This window comes from Mus musculus, chromosome 6 (genome assembly GCF_000001635.26).
Source record: "Mus musculus strain C57BL/6J chromosome 6, GRCm38.p6 C57BL/6J".
Taxonomy (NCBI): Eukaryota; Metazoa; Chordata; class Mammalia; order Rodentia; family Muridae; genus Mus; species Mus musculus.
In genome coordinates, this window is record NC_000072.6 from 136784155 (window position 1) to 136803351 (window position 19197).

Below are 19197 nucleotides of genomic sequence, written 5' to 3' on the forward strand. Positions count from 1 at the left end.
CTCTTGCCGAGAACGGAGGGAAGAAACGGTGCTAACTGGGAAGTGGTCATCAGGTAAGGGATGGGGAGGGGGGGAGGGGGGGGCGTGTTTTTATCAGGGTAGAAGCTGCCTCGTTTACATGTTGGTAGGAAGGAGCTGGTATGAAGCTAGGGGGAGAGGCATAGATGGAGAGAGGTAATTGAGAAACCGTGTTCAGGTAGCTGAAGTAATGGGATTGATTCTCAAGGCAATCGAAGAAAGGCCTATGTGATGCTTCCTATGTGTGCATACTGCCAGACTTACGGCTGGGAGCCCCAGGATGTCTGCTGAGAGCTGAAGGGGAGTTTGAGCAGCCACAGGCTTAAAGAGAAGTGACCTTGGAAAGCCCCTGCAATGGGGCTGGGGGGGGAGGGGGGAGGGGGGACTATGAGGCCCGCCATAAGGCTGTTTAGCCGTGATCGGTGAGCTTAGTGACTGGGTTTACTGACGCTCGTCACCCATTTTATGATTATTGTCCAGCTGCTTAGAAACAGGCACAGGAAAGTGAGCAGCGACAGGGCCTATCTAGGAGTGGACACTTTCTAGGTAGGTACAATGAAAATTTAGTGGACTTCAAAAATGGGAGGTAAAGAAGAAAAAAAGAATGTGTAGAGAGTCAGGCTGTCACACCTGAGCTGAATGAAGAGCCAGGGATGGTGTTATACAGTAATCCCAGCACTGAGTAGGCTGAGGTAGGAGGTGTGTTCTTAGCAAGTCCAGTTTGAGTTACATTGGGAGACCCTGTCTAAAAGCGCCAAACCAAAGCAACGGCAACAGCGAATGATTGAAGGAAGAGGGACGTGGATACAGAGAGGCGGTGAGGAAAATGGACGGAAAAGAGATGTTGAAGCATAGATGAGCAAGTGAAGCAGAGATGCTGAGAGTTCCTGGAGCAGCGGCCTGGATGGCGGTGTTTGAAGCAGGCGACAAGCTCTGCATTACTGATCAGAATAGCGCACGGTGGCTGACTGAGGAGGCAGAGGGCAATAATCTGAATAAAAGGGCTAAAGGAAGTAGGAGTCTGGTTTGAAGGCAGGATACCCACTTGGCAGGAGCATCAGTGAGATAAACAACAGGCCCTTGATAGAGAGGAAGGCCACTCCATGCAATAGCAAATGGAACGGACAGTGCAGAAGGCACCGTGGTTCCTAGAAAGGGCCGGACAGTGGTGACACGTAGTAGAAAACTCTAACCCTCCCCCCCAAAAAAGTAAATCTTTTCAAGTGACAAAGTAGATCAGTATACAAAGGATTGATAGAACGAATGTCATTGAACATGTGTGGGTTGTAAAAGAAAGGCTCACGTGAGCACATTTCAAACCCCTAGATACAGAGCTAAGATACTTCGGCTTTACCTTTGCCCCCTGAACACCTAGGATTCCTAGGATGCCATCTCTTTTTCATGCGAGAGAGCCAAGACGTGTAAGAAATCATCTCTGAAGAAATAAGGTGTAACCAGGTGCTTGTCGGCTATGGCACAGGTATTTCTGAGGACACAGGTAGTTGGATGGGAGGCATGGGATGTTGTTGGAACACGGTCAGAAAGCTAATGCCTGGTGAACAATGCCCCTGTGGAGAGGCTCCCTGAAAAACAAAACAAAACAAAACAAAACAAAACAAAACAAAACAAAACAAAACCCAGAAGGATTCTTACCTCAAGTGTGTTTTGATCCCTGGATTGTTCTTGGCCATGATTTTGTGCCTCCTGTGTTAAACATTTACATTGAATTTATAAGACATATTCATACCTGTTAGATAGTAGAGCACAGCTATAGAACCCAATCTAATGAAAGGACCTGCTGAGTGCTGACCTTGGTGTGCCCTAAATCTGGTTACGGCCTTCTGCCTTGCTTTTGTGCTTTCCAAGATACAATCTAGAGCAGGTGCCAGGCAATGGTATCTAAACTGGTCTGTCCTGAGAAAAGTTCTGGGGAGGGGCTGCTCTCTTATTATGGAGTATGTGCTTACCCGGGTTTATTCAGTTGTTTTACTGGTCATGTTTTTCTGAACTCAAACATCCTTCCTTGCGTCGCTGCTTTCTCTGTTACATTCATGTGTGAAAGTACACAGGAACTGAGGTAAGGCTGTCTGCAGCATTAGACTGTAGTCTGCGCCATTCTTTCAAGTCCTCAGATCCCAAGTCTCATAGACAGATCTGCATAGGTCCACGAACATCAGAAGAGAAAGAGCAGTGTGGTGAGGAGAGACTGCTGGAGGAGATGCAATGCCAAAGGCTGGCATGGGCATGGTTATGGATTGATGTTGAGCGTAGGTGCCACAATAAAAACAGGAACACACTAAGATGCCACGCCTTCTTTTTTTCCCCGAAGGAGCAGAGGGGTTCAGCCTTCTTAGAAAAGACTGACCCTTGGCTAGCTCACTCCGGTTACTTTATTTAAACATTATATAAGCTTAATTGGGGCTGGGAAAGGTTCCAAAGTTATGTTGCCCTCGCTGCCCGAGAGAGCAGACAACCACACAAATCTCAGTCTAGCAAGACTGTAGTTGTCAAAATTCAAATAGTTTCATAGCAATTTCTCAGCCTCTACCAATTCATCCACATGAGAAACCATGTGGGTTCCCAGGCCTCACGAGGCTCAGCTTCTATTGAAGAGAAGGCTGCTGTAGTTATTTTATAGTGCAAGGTGGGTGTCTTAGTTTGGGTTTTATTGCTGTGAAGAGACACCATTACCAAAGCAACTTTTGTACAGGACAACATTTAATTGAGGCTGGCTTACAGGTTCTGAGGGAAGTTCATTATCATCATGATGGGAAGCATGGCAGCATCCAGGCAGGCATGGTACTGGAGGAGGTGAGAGTGCTACATCTTGATCCAAAGGCAACCCAGAGAAGACTATCTTCAGGCAGCTAGGAGGAGGGTCTCCAAGGCCACCCCCAATGTGATGCACTTCCTCCAGCAAGGCCAGACCTACTCCAACAAGACCATGCCCACTCCAACAAGTCCACACCTCCTAACTGTGGCACTCCCTGGTCCAAGCATGTTCAAACCACCACAATGGGTCATGCTGGGGCATGGACAGTGGTGTGCTGCTCAGTCAGTGTGATGATCAGTCTTGACTATTAACTCATAGGAATTAGAATCACTTAGGAGACAGACTACAGGGAGGGCATTAATGGAGGGAGGCAGACTCACGTTGGAAGTGGGTTTCTGGGGCCCCAGGGTGAGTGGAAGGGGAAACTGAGTGGGTGGGCAGCACCAGTTCTGCTGTTTCCTGACTGTGGCCTGGTTAGTTCATATTGTTGTTCCTCCTATGGGGCTACCAACCCCTTTAGCTCCTTGGGTACTTTCTCTAGTTCCTTCATTGGGGACCTGTGCTCCATCTAGTGGATGACTGTGAGCATCCACTTCTGTATTTGCCAGGCAGTGGCATAGCCTCTCAAAAGATAGCTATATCAGGCTCCTATCAGCAAGCTCTTGTTGGCATCCACAATAGTGTCTGGGTTTGGTGGCTGTTTATGGGATGGATCTCCAGGTGGGGCAGTCTCTGGATGGTCCTTCCTTCAGTCTCTGCTCCATACTTTGTCTCTGTAACTCCTTCCATGGTTATTTTGTTCCCCCTTCTAAGAAGGATTGAAGTATTCACACTTTGGTCTTCCTCCTTCTTGAGTTTCATGTGTTTTTCGAATTGTATCTTGGGTATTCCAAGCTTCTGGGCTAATATCCACTTATCAGTGAGAGCATATCATGTGTGTTCTTTTGTGATTGAGTTACCTTACTCAGGATGATATCTTCTAGATCCATCCATTTGCCTAATAATTTCATAAATTCATTGTTTTTAATAGCTGTGCAGTATTCCATTGTGTAAATGTACATTTTATTTATCCATTCCTCTGTTGAGGGACATCTGGGTTCTTTCCAGCTTCTGGCTATTATATATAAGGCTGCTATGAACATAGTGGAGCATGTGTCCTCATTACATGTTGGAGTATCTTCTGGGTATATGCCCAGGAGTGGTATTGCTGGATCTTCCAGTAGAACTATGTCCACTTTTCTAAGGAACCACCAAACTGATTTCCAGAATGGTTGCATCATCTTGCAATCCCACCAGCAATGGAAGAGTGTTCCTCTTTCTCTACATCCTTGAGTGGCGTGCTTCTTAGCTGATTACCTGATAGATTTACAGGCTAGCCACAATGAGTGTCTTATTTAGGGTTTTACTGCTGTGAAGAGACACCATAACCAAGGCAACTCTTATAAAAGCAAACATTTAATTGGGGCTCAAAACCAGCCCTCACAGTGACACGCTTCCTCCAACAAGGCCACACTTCCTAATAGTGCTATTCCCTGTGGGTCAAGCATTCAAACACATGAGTCTACAGGGCCACTCCTCTTCAGACCAGCATGATGGGCAATAACTACTTGTTGCTAGGGAATACATGGAATTGTGTTCCTTCCACATACATTGTATAAGCAGGCTCCCTTTGCAGTCAAAGTTTCTCACTTCATTCTTTCTCTCATTCACTTATTCATTACTCATCTACAGGACTGAGGATTGAGCTTAAGGCCTTACCCATGCTAAGCAAGCTCTCCTTTCAAATAAGAAAATTAAAGACAGGTCTTTGCTGACTTTCCCAGACTGGACCTGAACCCACTCTGTAGCCCAACCAGGCTTTGAAATTGAGATCCTCCTGCCTCAGCCTCCCCGGTACTCAGATTACAAACATGAGCCCTCTTGCCCTGCTCCAATTCCTGAATCAAAAAGTTCTTTTGTTTTTGTTTTTGTTTTTCTATGAAGGAAATACTTATTTTTATATACTGTTTACATAGGAAAGTTTAATGCCAGTTTGGGTTTAGACAAGAATCTTCCTTCTCCCCCCACCCCAACTTTCCTCTTCCTGTCTGTCTGTCTGTCTGTCTGTCTGTCTGTCTTCCTTGGATAGTAGTGAGATAGGGTCTAATGTAGTTCAAGTTTACCTCAGCTCCATGCGTAGCCAAGGACAGCTTTAAGCTCCTGAATGGCCCTGCCCCTACCTTCAAGTGCTGGGATTACAGGTATGTGCCACCACATCTGGGCTGGATATGCAAACTTACCAAATTAGGTATATAGGCATATAACTTTTATGTAACAAAGGGAGGAAAATTGAGAACTCCCAGGACTACTGAGGCACGAGGAGGAAAGGAAAGAGGAGACCAAAAGAACAGCGAGAGGCTGGAATCTGCCCAGGCAGAACTGGTCAGGCTGGGATCTGCCCAGACAGAGCTGGTCAGGGGAAAGCCACTGGCCTAAAGCTTTCTAACTAAAGATCAAGGATGTGTGAAATGAGCAAGAACTCACTTGTATTTCCTTCAGGAAGTGTAGTTTACTTCTGTGAACAGATGCCTCGTGTCTGTGCTGCTATGTAGCACGAATAAACAAATCTACCACTGTGGCAATTGTATTTAAACCAATCACATAGCAACTTAAAAGAGCCCCCAAACCTTCACATCTGCGTCTTGTAGCCTGTGCCTAGTTTGTAGGCACATAGGAAGATGTCCACATCTGAGCCTGCTTTTGGATCACAAACAGCAACAGGATGCTGGACAATCTCCAGAGGCAGCAGCTGCAAGTTGGAAGCAATCAGGGTGACGTATGACTTGGGAGGTTTGGAGCCTGACATGGTGTCCTAGCACTTGGGTGGTGGAGGCAGGAAACTGTCAGGAGATCCACACCAGCCTGGGCTACAGCGAGGTCTAGGCTAAATTGGTTTGCACTGTGAGACACTGGATCAAAATAAAGCACAAAACCAACACAGCAACCATAACAACATATTCAGGGATTTGAACTGCTGAGAATAGGGGAGAAGGAGGAGACTCTAGGAGAGGGCAGTGTGGGGTTAGCATGGTTAAGGAAGAATGAGCTGTAAATGTATGCACAGACAGGCAGATGACAGGCAGATGATAGTAGATAGATGGATACATAATAGACAGATGATAGACAGACATGATAGTAGATAGATACATGATAGACAGATAATAGATGATAGTATTGGATGGATAGATGGTAAAAAGATAGATGGTAGACAGACAGATAAGACAGATAGATGGTACATAGTTAAATAGATGATAGATAGATGATATAGCAACTATCATAATGAAACCCATTATTTTTGAATACTAAGAAATTAATGAACAATGAAAAATAAAAAAAAACACACGGACCTTTTTAAACAAAGACTTAATAAGAAACAAAGATTTAAAGCTGGGCGTGGTGGCGCACGCCTTTAATCCCAGCACTAGGGAGGCAGAGGCAGGCAGATTTCTGAGTTCTAGGCCAGCCTGGTCTACAAAGTGAGTTCCAGGTTAGCCAGGGCTACACAGAGAAACCCTGTCTCAAACAAACAAACAAAAATTTAATACAAATCTGTTGAAGATGATTGGTAGGATTCTGATGAGTCTGGAATGAAATGGATAAGCCTTGTTTGAATCAATAGCAAAAGCAACCAATCATTCTCATTGGCCAGTGTTGTGCACCTACGCACAGCCCTCGGCCTATGATGCTTCTCATTGGCCAGCATTGTGCAGCTAAGCACAGCCCTCGGCCCATGATGCTTCTCATTGGCCAGCGTTGTGCATCTAAGCACAGCCCTCGGCCCATAATGCTTCAGGGTCTTGCAAATAGCTCTATTATCTGACGTCAAATCTAATGAAAGGAAACGGGAGTGTGACTTCATTGGCATAGTTGGTTTACGTTCGTTCTTGTCCCCTGCAGTACCTGAAAGGTTACTTTCTCAGAGTTACTAAAGCAGTGCCCTAGGAGAACAGTTAAGGAGCATGGTAAGTTCTCTGAGTGTTAACAGGGGTATTATGGGCTTTGTCTATTGATGCAGTCCCAGACAGTATCTGAAAATGAAGGAAAAACATCAGAATGGCGTGATTCAACGTGAACCCTTTGAAATTCCAGAAGGCACCTTGATGTTCTTAATAAAGGCAACGTGTGACAGTGTGGGGCTAGAACTTTATCTGGTGTTTGCCGAGCATATGAACTGCCACGGGTGGCCTAACGCTGCCAGTACTCAGTTCTCTGCTTCCCAACGTGAATCTACTCTCTATTCTAGCACATTCGACAGCTTAATACTAAGCCACAACTGGTGTTGGAGTTTGGACGTGGGCAGGTGTGCCAAGTGGTTAGTGGGATTTACTCAAAGAGTAGCCACTTCAGTGAGACTGAGGAGCCAGCCACCTTGGAGGTAATTCACTGTTTCCCAGGGAGACAGCCCAAACACTGAACTATAGCACTCAATTGCCACATTACCCAATTCTGTCTCTAGTGCAACCCTGTAGATGCATGCATGCATGTCCAGGGGAGACAAAGCCTGGAATTTAGACAACAACAACAATAACCCTGAAGGAATGACCTGAGAGAGCACTTGGTGTTTATTAAATGATAGATATCTTTGCACCTAGCAGGCTGCACCACACATAGAAGGTGATGATCCCCGCTTGGTCAAAGATTACCATCCTGCTTTGTCACTTTGAGGGTTCACAGAACTGGACAAGTTGAGGCAACATGCAAGGGGAACTACAGTCTAGCACCGATTGTTCGATGCTTGTCCACTGTGGGACAGGCCTCCTCTGCGGATACCCCTGCTCAACGGGCCATAGCAGAACACAGTGTAAGTCGGATTATTATTGGTGAATCTTCAAGCCATGCTACAAAGACCAGAGCCACTAGTGGAGATGAGTTACTGACACCGAAGCAAATGTTGGCTCTCAGGTGTGGAAGTTTGTGTTAAGTCAGTTAAGACACAGTATTATGAGATTCTTGGTCCCCAGTGGGTGTCCAACAGATCATCTTCCCCTTGGAGACAGGGTCTCATGTCGTTCAGGCTGGCCAAGGATAGCCCCGACTTTGCAGAGTGCTGGAATTGCAGGTTTGTCACTTCACATCTGGCTTACACGTACTAAGGAAGGAACCCAGGCTCCTCACATAATGGGAGGCGGTGCACACCCTGAGCTGCACCCCAGCCCCACTGTGTTACTCTCCTGTAGGCCCCCTTTACACAGCAGAATGAATTTCTCCTTCCTGTGTGCACAGTCATTTCTTCTGTAATTGGAACGCCAAGTGTGTTCAGCCAGCGCCAGTGAGAGAGTGATGGTGGGAAGAGATTTCAGTTGTATTCAAGAAAAGATGATGGGGGTTGGAGGGAGATGGCTAGGCAGTTAGGACCATGCGCTGCTCTTACAAAGCACCTGAGTTCGGATCCCGGCACCTGTGTCAGACAGCTCACAGCCACCCCTGTACATCCAGCTCCAGAGGGATTTGACACTGCTGGCCTCTGCTGGCATGGACCAATATATATATATATATATATATATACATACATATATATATATGTATATATATATATATATGTATTAAATTAAATATATTTTTAAAAAGAAGAATAAACAAGTACGTGAGTTAAAAAAAAATACAAATCAGCTGGCGAGATAGCTCAGCTGGTAAAAGCCTTTAACATTAAGCCCAACAAGTGGAAAGAGAAAACAAACCTTCGAGTTAGCCTCTGACCAGTGCGCGCGCACACACACTCAAAGTGATTCTGTGCAATCACATTCTGAGTACATAAAATGTAATCAAAATGTTTATTTTTAGTCATCAAGAAAGCCGCAGAGGCAGAAATGAAACATTAGTATAAAAATGGTAGGTGTAAACATTTGAAATGTAAATAAATAAAATAACCAATAAAAAAAAGAGAGCGAAAGAAAAAGGTAGTTGTAACGGCCATATTGCTGACTTGATCTGTCTTCCCAAGTTATTGTATTTGATCATCCTCCATATATTTTATAGGAAACGGTGTAGTAAGCAGCTCAGTGCATCATGAGAAACAAACCTGGGTTAGCACACAGCACTCTGCCTACATCTGGCAACCTCCATGTCCCCAAATCAGCCGCAGGGGCCTCAGAGCGGCCGGGCTCCATGTGAGGTCTGGCGAGGCTTGGGGTGCAGAGTGAATAACAAGGAGATTGTCTGGCTGTGGAAGGCATGGTTTGGTTTTTACTATGAACAAATGGGGGAACGTGGGTCATAATGAGACAATTCAGCTTCCAAATGAAGGGGAACAGGAAGTGATAAAAGGCAAAGGAAACGTAAATGAGGCCATATCCAGCTTCAAACACCACACGGTCAACAAGCCTGCAGGAAATAGACCTAGGGAGGCGAAGGGAACTGAGAAGAACGAGGTGTTATAAGCCCTATACTTAAATAGATTTTAGGATATTTAATTAGCAGCTGGTTTAAAACAATAGTGGAGTCCCAGAAAAATCACTAAGGTGCAACATGTATCTCATTAAGGTAGTAGAACTCACACCCCAAGGTGTAGACTTAACCTTGGAAGGAGACAGGACCGGCAGAAGCGTGATGAACACAGGCGGGCTTGGCTGGCACGCCATGTCTGCATGCAAAGGTGCTGGGAGACTGGGGACCTGTCAGCCTCGGGCAGACCACAAGCTCTGTTCCTCTGTCTTACTGAAGTATGCTTTCTTTTCCTCTCTCCTCCCTTTGGCTCCTTGTGCATGTGTATAAAATAAACAAATAGATAGATAGATAAAAATTTTTTTTCTTTATTTCCTGTGACCCATGCCCTGAGCTATTCTCCCGATCCATCCATCAAGTGTCTGTTGTTGATTTTCTCTTGTGTTCCTGCTGTGCACCTGCCGCTCCGCAGAAAAACCCGAGGGAACACCAAAATCGCTGGGCACCTTCGGAGTTTGAGTTTTAAAAGGAAGGAACAATGGCAGAGAGTTAAACTGAGTTTTAAACGTCCCTTGTCCCAGACGCTCAGATCCCGGAGATGGTGGACCGGTAGCAAACAATTCCAGTCAGGACAGACAAACAGAAGGTGGTTTTCAGCTCAGTGGCAAGAGGTTTAATTCAACACACCTGTGTGGGGCAGTTAATGCTGAGAAGTGGGTGAGGGTTGCGGGTTGGGGGTGGGGCGGCCGGGGAGGGAGGGAGCGGGGAGAGTCTAGGTGCACAAATGGAAGCTTGGGAAAGAAAGTCCCACGGAGGAAAAAGTGTGAAAAGAGTAAGACCCGGACTGAGGATAAGGCTTGACTTCTCGGACCTTGTCTCCTTGGCTAAGCGGCTGCTTAATGCATCTCTGTCTTTGGGGCAAACACGGAGTCTGTACTTAGAAAGTGCCGGCTTTAAAGACAAGGGCTTGGGCATTCCTAAAGAGCTGCGGAAGTGGAAGTGGTGGTGGTGGTGGGGGGGGTCGGGGAGGGGGGGCGGGCGGGGGGTGTGAAAATGAATCTCTCTGGAAAGGGAACAAAGGGCGAATGTGGGAGACAGTGGCTGTGACCTAAGGACTCACCTCAGCGGTGCTTGGATTAGTTCTGGCAGAGTTTCAGGATGCTTTTCCTCTGATCTTTCTACTAACAGCACACTGAGACGGGGGTGGGGGGTGGGGTGGGGGGGTGGGTTTGGGATTGGCTAGGATGACAACGACGACGACGACGACAACAACAACAAATTATAGAAGGAAATGAAGATTGGAAGAAATAAAATGTGACACATTAAATATTAAAAAAAAAGTTTCATAAGGATAACAGGAACATTAGATGCCCAAACAGGGAGGTGTGACAGGTATAAACATGTGCTCAGTAAGGATTTGATTATATACTCTGTACTGCTAACTTCAGCTTATATATATAAAAAAATAACAAAAAAAATTAATAAAATGTTTTAAAATTTTGTCCCAGGAGTCATTTGTGCTTTCTTCTTGGGACATTACATTTTTATACAATGATCTTAAGTTTACATCTTGAACGTTATGGTCTCTTCCTGAACTCTATGTTCAAGAATCCAAGCCTACATGGCAGCTCACAACTGTCTGTAACTCCAGCTCCAGGGGACCAGACACCCTCTTCTAGCTTCTGTAGCACTGCACGTGCATGGTGTACAGATACATATGTAGGCAAAACAAAATGCCCATACACATAGAATAAAAATAATTCTTAAAACCAATTTAATAACAGCAAACCAAAAAGGAATGTGATGTGTTGTGATGTCTCTGTGGGGATGTGGAAATTAAGTCCAAACTGAGCATGCCTAGAACAGGGCCCTAGACGCTCCTCCTTTCTCCCCCTCCAATCTTTACTATCTGTTTTAGTTAGCTTCAACTGTCAGCTAGACACAGACTAGCATTATCTGAGAGGAAAGCCTCCATGAAGGAACTGCCTAGATCAGGTTGGCCTGTGGCCACATCAGTGTGGAATCATTGATATAGGAGGGATAGCCACTGTTCCACAGGCAGGTGGTCCTGGGCTGTGTAAGAAATCTAACCAAGCAGAAACAACATGAGAGAGAGAGAGAGAGAGAGAGAGAGAGAGAGAGAGAGAGAGAGAGAGAGAGAGAGAGAGAGAGAGAGGAGGGAGGAGGGAGGAGGGGGAAGGGAGGAGGGAGGAGGGGGAAGGGGAAGGGGAAGGGGAAGGGGAAGGGGAAGGGGAAGGGGAAGGGGAAGGGGAAGGGGAAGGGGAAGGGGAAGGGGAAGGGGAAGGGGAAGGGGAGAGTCAGGAAACAGCATTTCTCCATGTCTTCTTCAGTTTCTGCTTGGACATCTCTGAATGATGGATGGTGACCTAGAAACAAGTCAAGTAAACCTGGCCCTTCCCTGAGTTACTTTTGGCCAGGGTGCTGGGTAGCTCTGCAGACGGAGCCCATCTGAAAGTGTGTCATCCGATCTTCTTTACTGATGTCATTTCAGTAGTCCATGCCACTCTCCCTCACCCAGGATGCTGTCGGAGCCTCCTCGCTGCTCCACCTGCTTCAGCTTCCGCCTCTTACAGCTCATTTCCCACACAATGGCTGGCAGACACTGTGGTTGTTTGAATAGAAATGGCCCCCATAGACTCACGTGCTTCAGTGATTGGCCCATGGGGAGTGGCACTATTAGGAGGTGTAGCCTTGTTGGAGGAAGTGTGCCACTGTGGGGGTCTCTTTGCTCAAGTTCTGCCCAGTGTGGATCCAGAGCCTCCTCCTGGCTGCTTGTGAAAGACAGTCTTGTCCTGACTGCCTTCGGATCAAAATGTAGAACTCTTGGCTCCTTTAACACCAAGTCTGCCTGGATGCTGTCATGAGTCCCGCCATGATGGTCATGGACTGAACCTCTGAAATTGTAAGCCAGGCCCAATCAAATATTTGCCTTTAAAAGGGTTGCCTTGGCCATGGCGTCTCTTCATAGCAATAAAACTCTAGCTAAGATATTTGAAAAATACTAAATCAAATTGCTATTCTTCCTAAGACTCCCAAGTAGCTTGCTATTTTATTAATATGGCAATCTGAACATACAGTATTTACCAAGGGCTAAAGATAATCTAAGTGTTTTTTAAAACTTACTAGTCATGGAAAAATCTGTGGTGTGCGATAAATTAGTTTTTAATATTTATTTTTAAAATTTTACTATTTTATGTTTATAGGTATTTTGCCTGCCTGTGTATCTGTGCACCATGCGTGCTTACTGCCTACATTGGCAAGAAGATTCCCTAAAACTGGAATTCCAGACAGCTGTGGCTGCCATATGGGTGCTGAGAAGTGACCCTAGGTTCACTGGAAGAGCAGCCAGTGCTCTTAACTGCTGAGCCATCATGCAAGACTCTGTTCTGTTCTTTCCACATTGCCTTTCTGTTACTAACAAAACTCTAGATGAAAAGAACTTGCTGTTTAGTTTCATGGCTTCCAGAATAAAAACATTCAGTAATATCAAGGAAAAAAAACATTATTTATCTCAGTGAAAGAAAACATACAAACTGATTTCAAATACAACTCGAACAAATATGTCTTTCAGTAGGATAAAACTCGTGTATTTCAGTCAAAGCCTATGAATGTCAGTTGCTTTCATTTAAGATGGGTTTCAAGAATAGCATCTGCCTGTCTCCATGATTTCTCTTCCCTCTGATAGCTTCCACTCTTCTGCTGGCCTCACAGCTCTCTTTTGCCATTTCCTAGAGCAACATGAACAGATGTGTACTCATTCCAGAGAGGGAATAAATACCAGATCATAAATTAAGTTAAAAAACTTTGAGTGAACCTGCGTGAATGTTATGTATGGAAAAGTGAAGTTGTTCCAATAATTAGAAAACAATTTAATTGTCTTGGCTCATGCCCAATGTTGGAAAGCTGCACAAAGATTCACTAAACCTCTAACCATAGTTTGATAAGCTGGCACGCCTTTGATCCCAGCACTCTAGAGGCAGAGGCAGGTGGATCTCTGAGTTACACAGAGAAATCCTGTCTCCGGTGTAAAACAAACAAAAACAAAAAAGGGGCTGGGGGATGCTTGGCAAATATTCATAATTCAAAGATAAAAATCTATATCCTGATTTACATTTCTCCCTGCCATAACACACCATATATAAGTGAGATAAATTGGAAGCCATGAGACAGGCACTGTCTTTGTATGTGACCTAGCCACACAGGCACAAGAACTTGAGTCAGAAATGAAGTCTACACAATACAATTTTTTCCCACATATTATTCAACGTGAACTAATAAGAAGAATCTTTCATTGTGATTTACAAAATATAAATTGGCTATGAGCGTGTCAAGAGAAAATTGAGGGGGTGTTTTGTCAGTATGAGATTTAATTTTATGTGTGTATGTAAGTGTGTGTGTTTGTGTGTGTGTGTTTGTGTGTATTTATTTGTGTGTGTGTGTTTGTGTGTATATATATGTGTGTGTATATTTGTGTATATTTGTGTGTGTTTGTATGTGTGTGTTTGTGTGTGTGTGTGTGTGTGTGTGTGTGTGTGTGTGTGTGTGTATGTGTAGGTAGGTGACTGAGGAAACCAAAAGACATCTGATGTCTTGGAACTAGAGTTACAGGCAGCTGGGAGCTGGAAAGCCAGCACAGGTCCTCCACAAGAGCATCATGTCTTCTTGATGTTGAGCCTTCTTTCTGTTAGGTTTCAAACCCTGGGACAAATGGCTGAGGTGTAACTCCTGTTTGATGGTTTGTATATTCTTGGACCAGGGAGTGGCACCATTTGGAGGTGTGGCCTTGTTAGAATAGGTGTGACCTGGTTGGAGTAGGTGTGTCACTGTGGGTGTGGGTGTAAGATCCTCACCCTAGTTGCCTGGAAGTCAGTCTTCCACTAGCAGCCTTGGATGAAGACATAGAACTCTCAGCTCTGCCTGCGCCATGCCTGCCTGGATGCTGCCATGCTCCCACCTTGATGGTAATGGACTGAACCTTTGAATCTGTAAGCCAGCCCCAATTAAATGTTTTTTTTATAAGACTTGCCTTGCTCATGGTGTCTATTCACAGCAGTCAAACCCTAACTAAGACATCCTACATCCCTCTGTCTCTGTTATCAGGTCCTCCCAGCTGGCATGCCTCGACTGCTACCCTGAACTCTCCAGCCCAGGAGGCTGAGCTGTTCTTCCCTATATAATCCAACCATTTTGGTTGCCCACATTTTTTGTACCTTTGGGACACCTGGCTGCTGCACCTGGATTCCCTCTCTCTCCTTCCCCCCCGCCCCCCACATAGCACAGCTCAGACTGGTCTTGGCCATTTTGGACTTTCCCAGAGGTCCTTGTCTCTAATTACCTTCTCCCTCATCTTCAATGAATCTCCTCCTCTACGGTTAACAAGAGCAGCCATGTATCCTCTTCCTCTTCTTTCCTCCCTCCCTTCCTCCCTCTCTCCCTTCCTCCTTCCCTCCCTTCCTTCCTTTTCCTTTTAATTCACTTTCCAGCCCTGCTACTGGTAAATTTGGAATCAACTGTCAAGTAATATAACACACCACTGAATTCAGTGTTGAGAATACTGAATTATTTAATGTGAATGGACAGAGTATTATGCTGCTATTTCCAGTGAAATAAATTATTTTTCAAAAAATAATGTTTGTCACTATATATGATCAGAGTCTAAGAAAATAGCTTTTGGTACTTTATTCAGCTAGCACATGCTTTTACAGTATGTCTATAGGCCACCGGGCATGGGAAATTATTTCTAGCTGTAGACTCGATGAACTTTAAGCAGATCAAACATACTCAAAGGCTAGGATTTTGCCCAAGGGTGTTGTTAGTGAGCGTAAAATGCATATCCAACTTCAATAACTCGGTTAAGAAGATTATAAAATATTATACCTCAACAATTTTTCTGTTGGTTATACTAGCACTTTTGACATACTGAGCCACATAAAATATTTCATTAACACTAACTACACTTTTATTTTTTTGTTTTAAAACATTTTACTTTTTTATTTTTCGACATTTTCAACACAGTACTAAACATTTTGAAATTACATAGGTGGCTCACATCGTGGTGTTTTATTTCTGTCAAGCACCATGGTTCTGGGCTAGTTTAGGGCTGTGTTCACACAAAGCATTAACTAATTTAAAAGAAAATTGTTAAATGCAACTTAATAATCATTTACTTTGAAAACACACTTTCTTCTGTGACAACAGGAGCTAATTGAATTGTGAATTAGCTTATTTGAGTTTTAACGGAGGCTTCCCGCCAGCTTTATGTCCTGTGTCAATCTTAGTCATGTCTTCAGGCTCCCCGGGGATAACAAGGTTATTTTGTGAGGCTGTTGTGAGGGCATCACATCCCATACAGATGGCTGTGTGGTTGCTGGTGATTGTAATCAAGCCTTTGGAAGAGTAGCCAATGCTCTTGAAAGATCTTGAAAGAATGTAAAAGGTCACAGAAGCCCTGAAATTGGCAAAATAGATTTCATTGTTAGCAGAACTGGCTTCACTGATTTAGAAAAATAGAGGTGCACAATGCTCTGGCCACTCCTAGAACCCGTGTGTCTGCCAATGTTCTGACCGTTCCTTGAATCCATGTGTGTGCCCACTGATGAAGCCCACTGCCAGGTGTTTCTGATATTGGTTGCTGGGGAAGAGTCAGAAAATCTCCCCAGCAACCACAGCCCGGCCAATCCTGAGTTGCTACACCTGCACCAGACTCTTTCCTTGTACCCCTCCCATACCCATTTCTTGAGAATAGACATTGTTTAGATCTGGAAATCCCCCACTCTCCCCTTCTCCTTTCCCCCCTGAGGGCCTATAAAAACTGGGACCCCTTTCCCCTCGGGGTCAACTCCTCTACCCCTGTATGGGATACGAGTCATCCCCAGAGCTTTGGCTTTCCCCGAATAAAGCCTCATGTGGTTTACATCAAGTTTGGTCTCTTGTGAGTTCTTGGGGGTCCACTATTATCCCGAGACTTGAGTGAGGGTCTCCCTTTGGAGGTCTTTCATTCTTAGCCACTGAGCTATCTCTCCAGGCTGATACACACACACACACACACACACACACACACACACACACACACATATATAATTTGGTTACAGAAGAGAATTAGGAGAAAGACACGAACTCCAAGCCATCACTGACTTGGTGATGAATTAATCCACAAAGCTGAATGCTCTTTATTTTAGTTTTGGTTTCTGTTGGGAATCGAACCTGGAACTTCATCCATACTAGGCAAGTGTTTTGCCACTGAGCTGCATCTCCAGCCCTGAATTCATCTTAGGGTAATAAATGAGAACAGACCATGCAGTTATTTCTGTAAGCAAAGGACTATAGATTCTGAAATTCACATACTGAAGTGGGTGGGTGAATGGGAAGGTTCCTATCCATCTATAAGCACTCATCTGGTAAGGAATTAGAAAGTGAAGTGAAGGCTTGAATGGGTCCCCTTCCGCCTCTGAAGGGGATACTTTCGAACGAGTTCAAGTACCAGTGCCGGCTGGGCAATGGAGTCCAAGCTGAGCTTATGATGCAGGGCGAGGAGACCTACAGCCAGTTTACCAGGGGCAAGCCAGTGCTGATCGCTGAGTTCTCAGTGCCGCCTAGAGTAACCAGGGAAGAGTTTCAGTTGAGAAATTGTCTAAATCACATTGACTGTAAGTCTGTGGGAGATACTGTCTTGATGGTTACCTGAGGTGCGTGCCTGTGGGGGCCACCATTCCACACAGGCTGGGAGAGTAAAGAAAGCTGGCTGGCTAGCTAGTGCTTTGAGCTCTTGGCTTAACTTCTTTGCAATAATGAACTGTAAGCAGGAATTGTCAGTCAAATAAACCTTTCCTCACAGCTGCAGGTCTTACATAAACATGTCTGATGCTAGACTGCTCAGATACAGTGCCCCATGAAGAGGCAGGCACGCTAATTAATATTCAACTTCTTTATCACTGAGCACTGTATGGCCATGATTTCTGCCATGCAAAGACGACCATGAAGGAAAGGTGACAAAGACATGATAAATGTTAGGAATGCACCTCATGAAGGCGTTTTCACACGCAGACCATTCATCACACTTTACTCTATGAAATGGCCTCCTCTCTCTCCTGCCTTATGCCTGGCCGGTTTTGTTCTTTCTCACACTTAGTCAACCGGCTTCAAGGGGCTTCTGCTTTCTGGCTGTGTGTATTTATTTCATCTCCTCTAGCATCTTCTTTGTAGTTTCATGACTCACATACACATGCACACACAACACATGCACACACAACACAGGCACACACAACACATGCACACACACACAACACATGCACACACACACAACTCTACATCGAAGAAAACACATTTCTTTTGCTTTTTGTTTTTTTAATCTTTCAGAGTCCAATTTTCTTACACGCGTTCGCGACCGGCCAGGAAAGACGCAACAAACCGGAATCTTCTGCGGCAAAACTTTATTGCTTACATCTTCAGGAGCCAGAGTGCAAGAGAGCAAGAGAGAGAAAGAAAAAGAACAAGAAAGCAAGAGAGAGAAAAAGCAAGAACAAGAGAGAGAAAAAGCAAGAACAAGAGAGAGAAAAAGCAAGAACAAGAGAGAGAAAAAGCAAGAACAAGAGAGAGAAAAAGCAAGAACAAGAGAGAGAAAAAGCAAGAACAAGAGAGAGAAAAAGCAAGAACAAGAGAGAGAAAAAGCAAGAACAAGAGAGAGAAAAAGCAAGAGCAAGAAAAAGAACAAGAACAAGAAAGCAAGAGAAAGAACAAGAAAGCAAGAGAGAGAAAAAGAACAAGAAAGCAAGAGAAAGAAAAAGAACAAGAGCAAGAAAAAGAACAAGAACAAGAAAGCAAGAGAAAGAACAAGAATGGCAAAACCCCGTCCCTTTTAAGGAGAATTATCCTCCGCCTAGGACGTATTACTCCCTGATTGGCTGCAGCCCATCGGCCCAGTTGTCATCACGAGAAAGGCAGAACACATGGCGGGAAAACTGCCCCTGCACGTGTGCAGATTATGTTTACCACTTAGAACACAGCTGTCAGCGCCATCTTATAATGGCAAATGTGAGGGCGGCTTCCCACACAATTTTGCTTAATATAGTGATTTCTGTCCCGTCCATCATCTTGTCAGTGTAAGATTTCTGTTTTTCTTACCACTAAGTAACTTTCCATCCGGGCAGGTGACATGGCAGTTTCTAATTTAAGCCTTTTGAGAGAAATGATTTCCACAGTGAATGCACAAATACTTTTGTTGCTGTTGTTATTTGTGTAATAATAAATGATATTTAAGTTTCATTTTTTTGTTTCATTTCTTTTTGCTAGTAATAGTTATAGATGTTTGATTATCTCAAATAATCAAAACTCAGATTAAAAGAGGGGTGATAATCATTATTATTACATTTTGTGTTTCATAGTTTGATAGAACATGTGACTTTATAAGAAAATAAAAACCATATAACTGTAACTGAAATATTTCTCAAGACAGAAAAATAAACATCTCATTTTTCACTTGCTTTAAGAAAATGAGTTCACTAGACTAATGGTATCAGTGTTATGTATGCTCAGACTCTAGAAGTGAAGTGTCAGCCCACAGGGGCAGAGAAGACTCTCGCAAAAACAAAAAACAAAACAAAACAAAACAAACAAACAAACAAAAACACCAGTGGCACATAAAACGAGGTTGTGTAAAATCGCACAGAGCAGAGTTCAAATCTAGGCTCCAAAATTTTAGCCTTCGTTGTCTCATCCACAGCTGTACTCACTATCAACACTTAAAATAAATCTGCTGAAAGACCGCACCAAGTTTCTGCCACACAGAAAGCATTGAACACGAGATAACCATATCTTAATGAAATGCCAGGTTCCTGCTCCAGGAACTGTAGGAACAGTCTCCTATTTCTTCAGCCAGTGAGAAGACCCGTAAACATCAGATGTAAAAACCTAGAGATCTGAAAAACAAAACTACCGTTTTGAGTAATGTGTACAGAAAGCCGGTAAGC

The 19197-nt window shown here is 44.3% G+C and overlaps 1 long non-coding RNA gene across 1 annotated transcript; it reads left to right on the forward strand.

Moving 5' to 3' along the window:
* The first annotated feature begins 14178 nt into the window (after positions 1-14178).
* Gm40411 lies at positions 14179-14864 on the forward strand. Its single transcript, XR_869517.1, has 2 exons — positions 14179-14217; positions 14333-14864. It is a non-coding gene; the product is annotated as a predicted gene, 40411 (long non-coding RNA).
* Positions 14865-19197: the final 4333 nt, after the last annotated feature.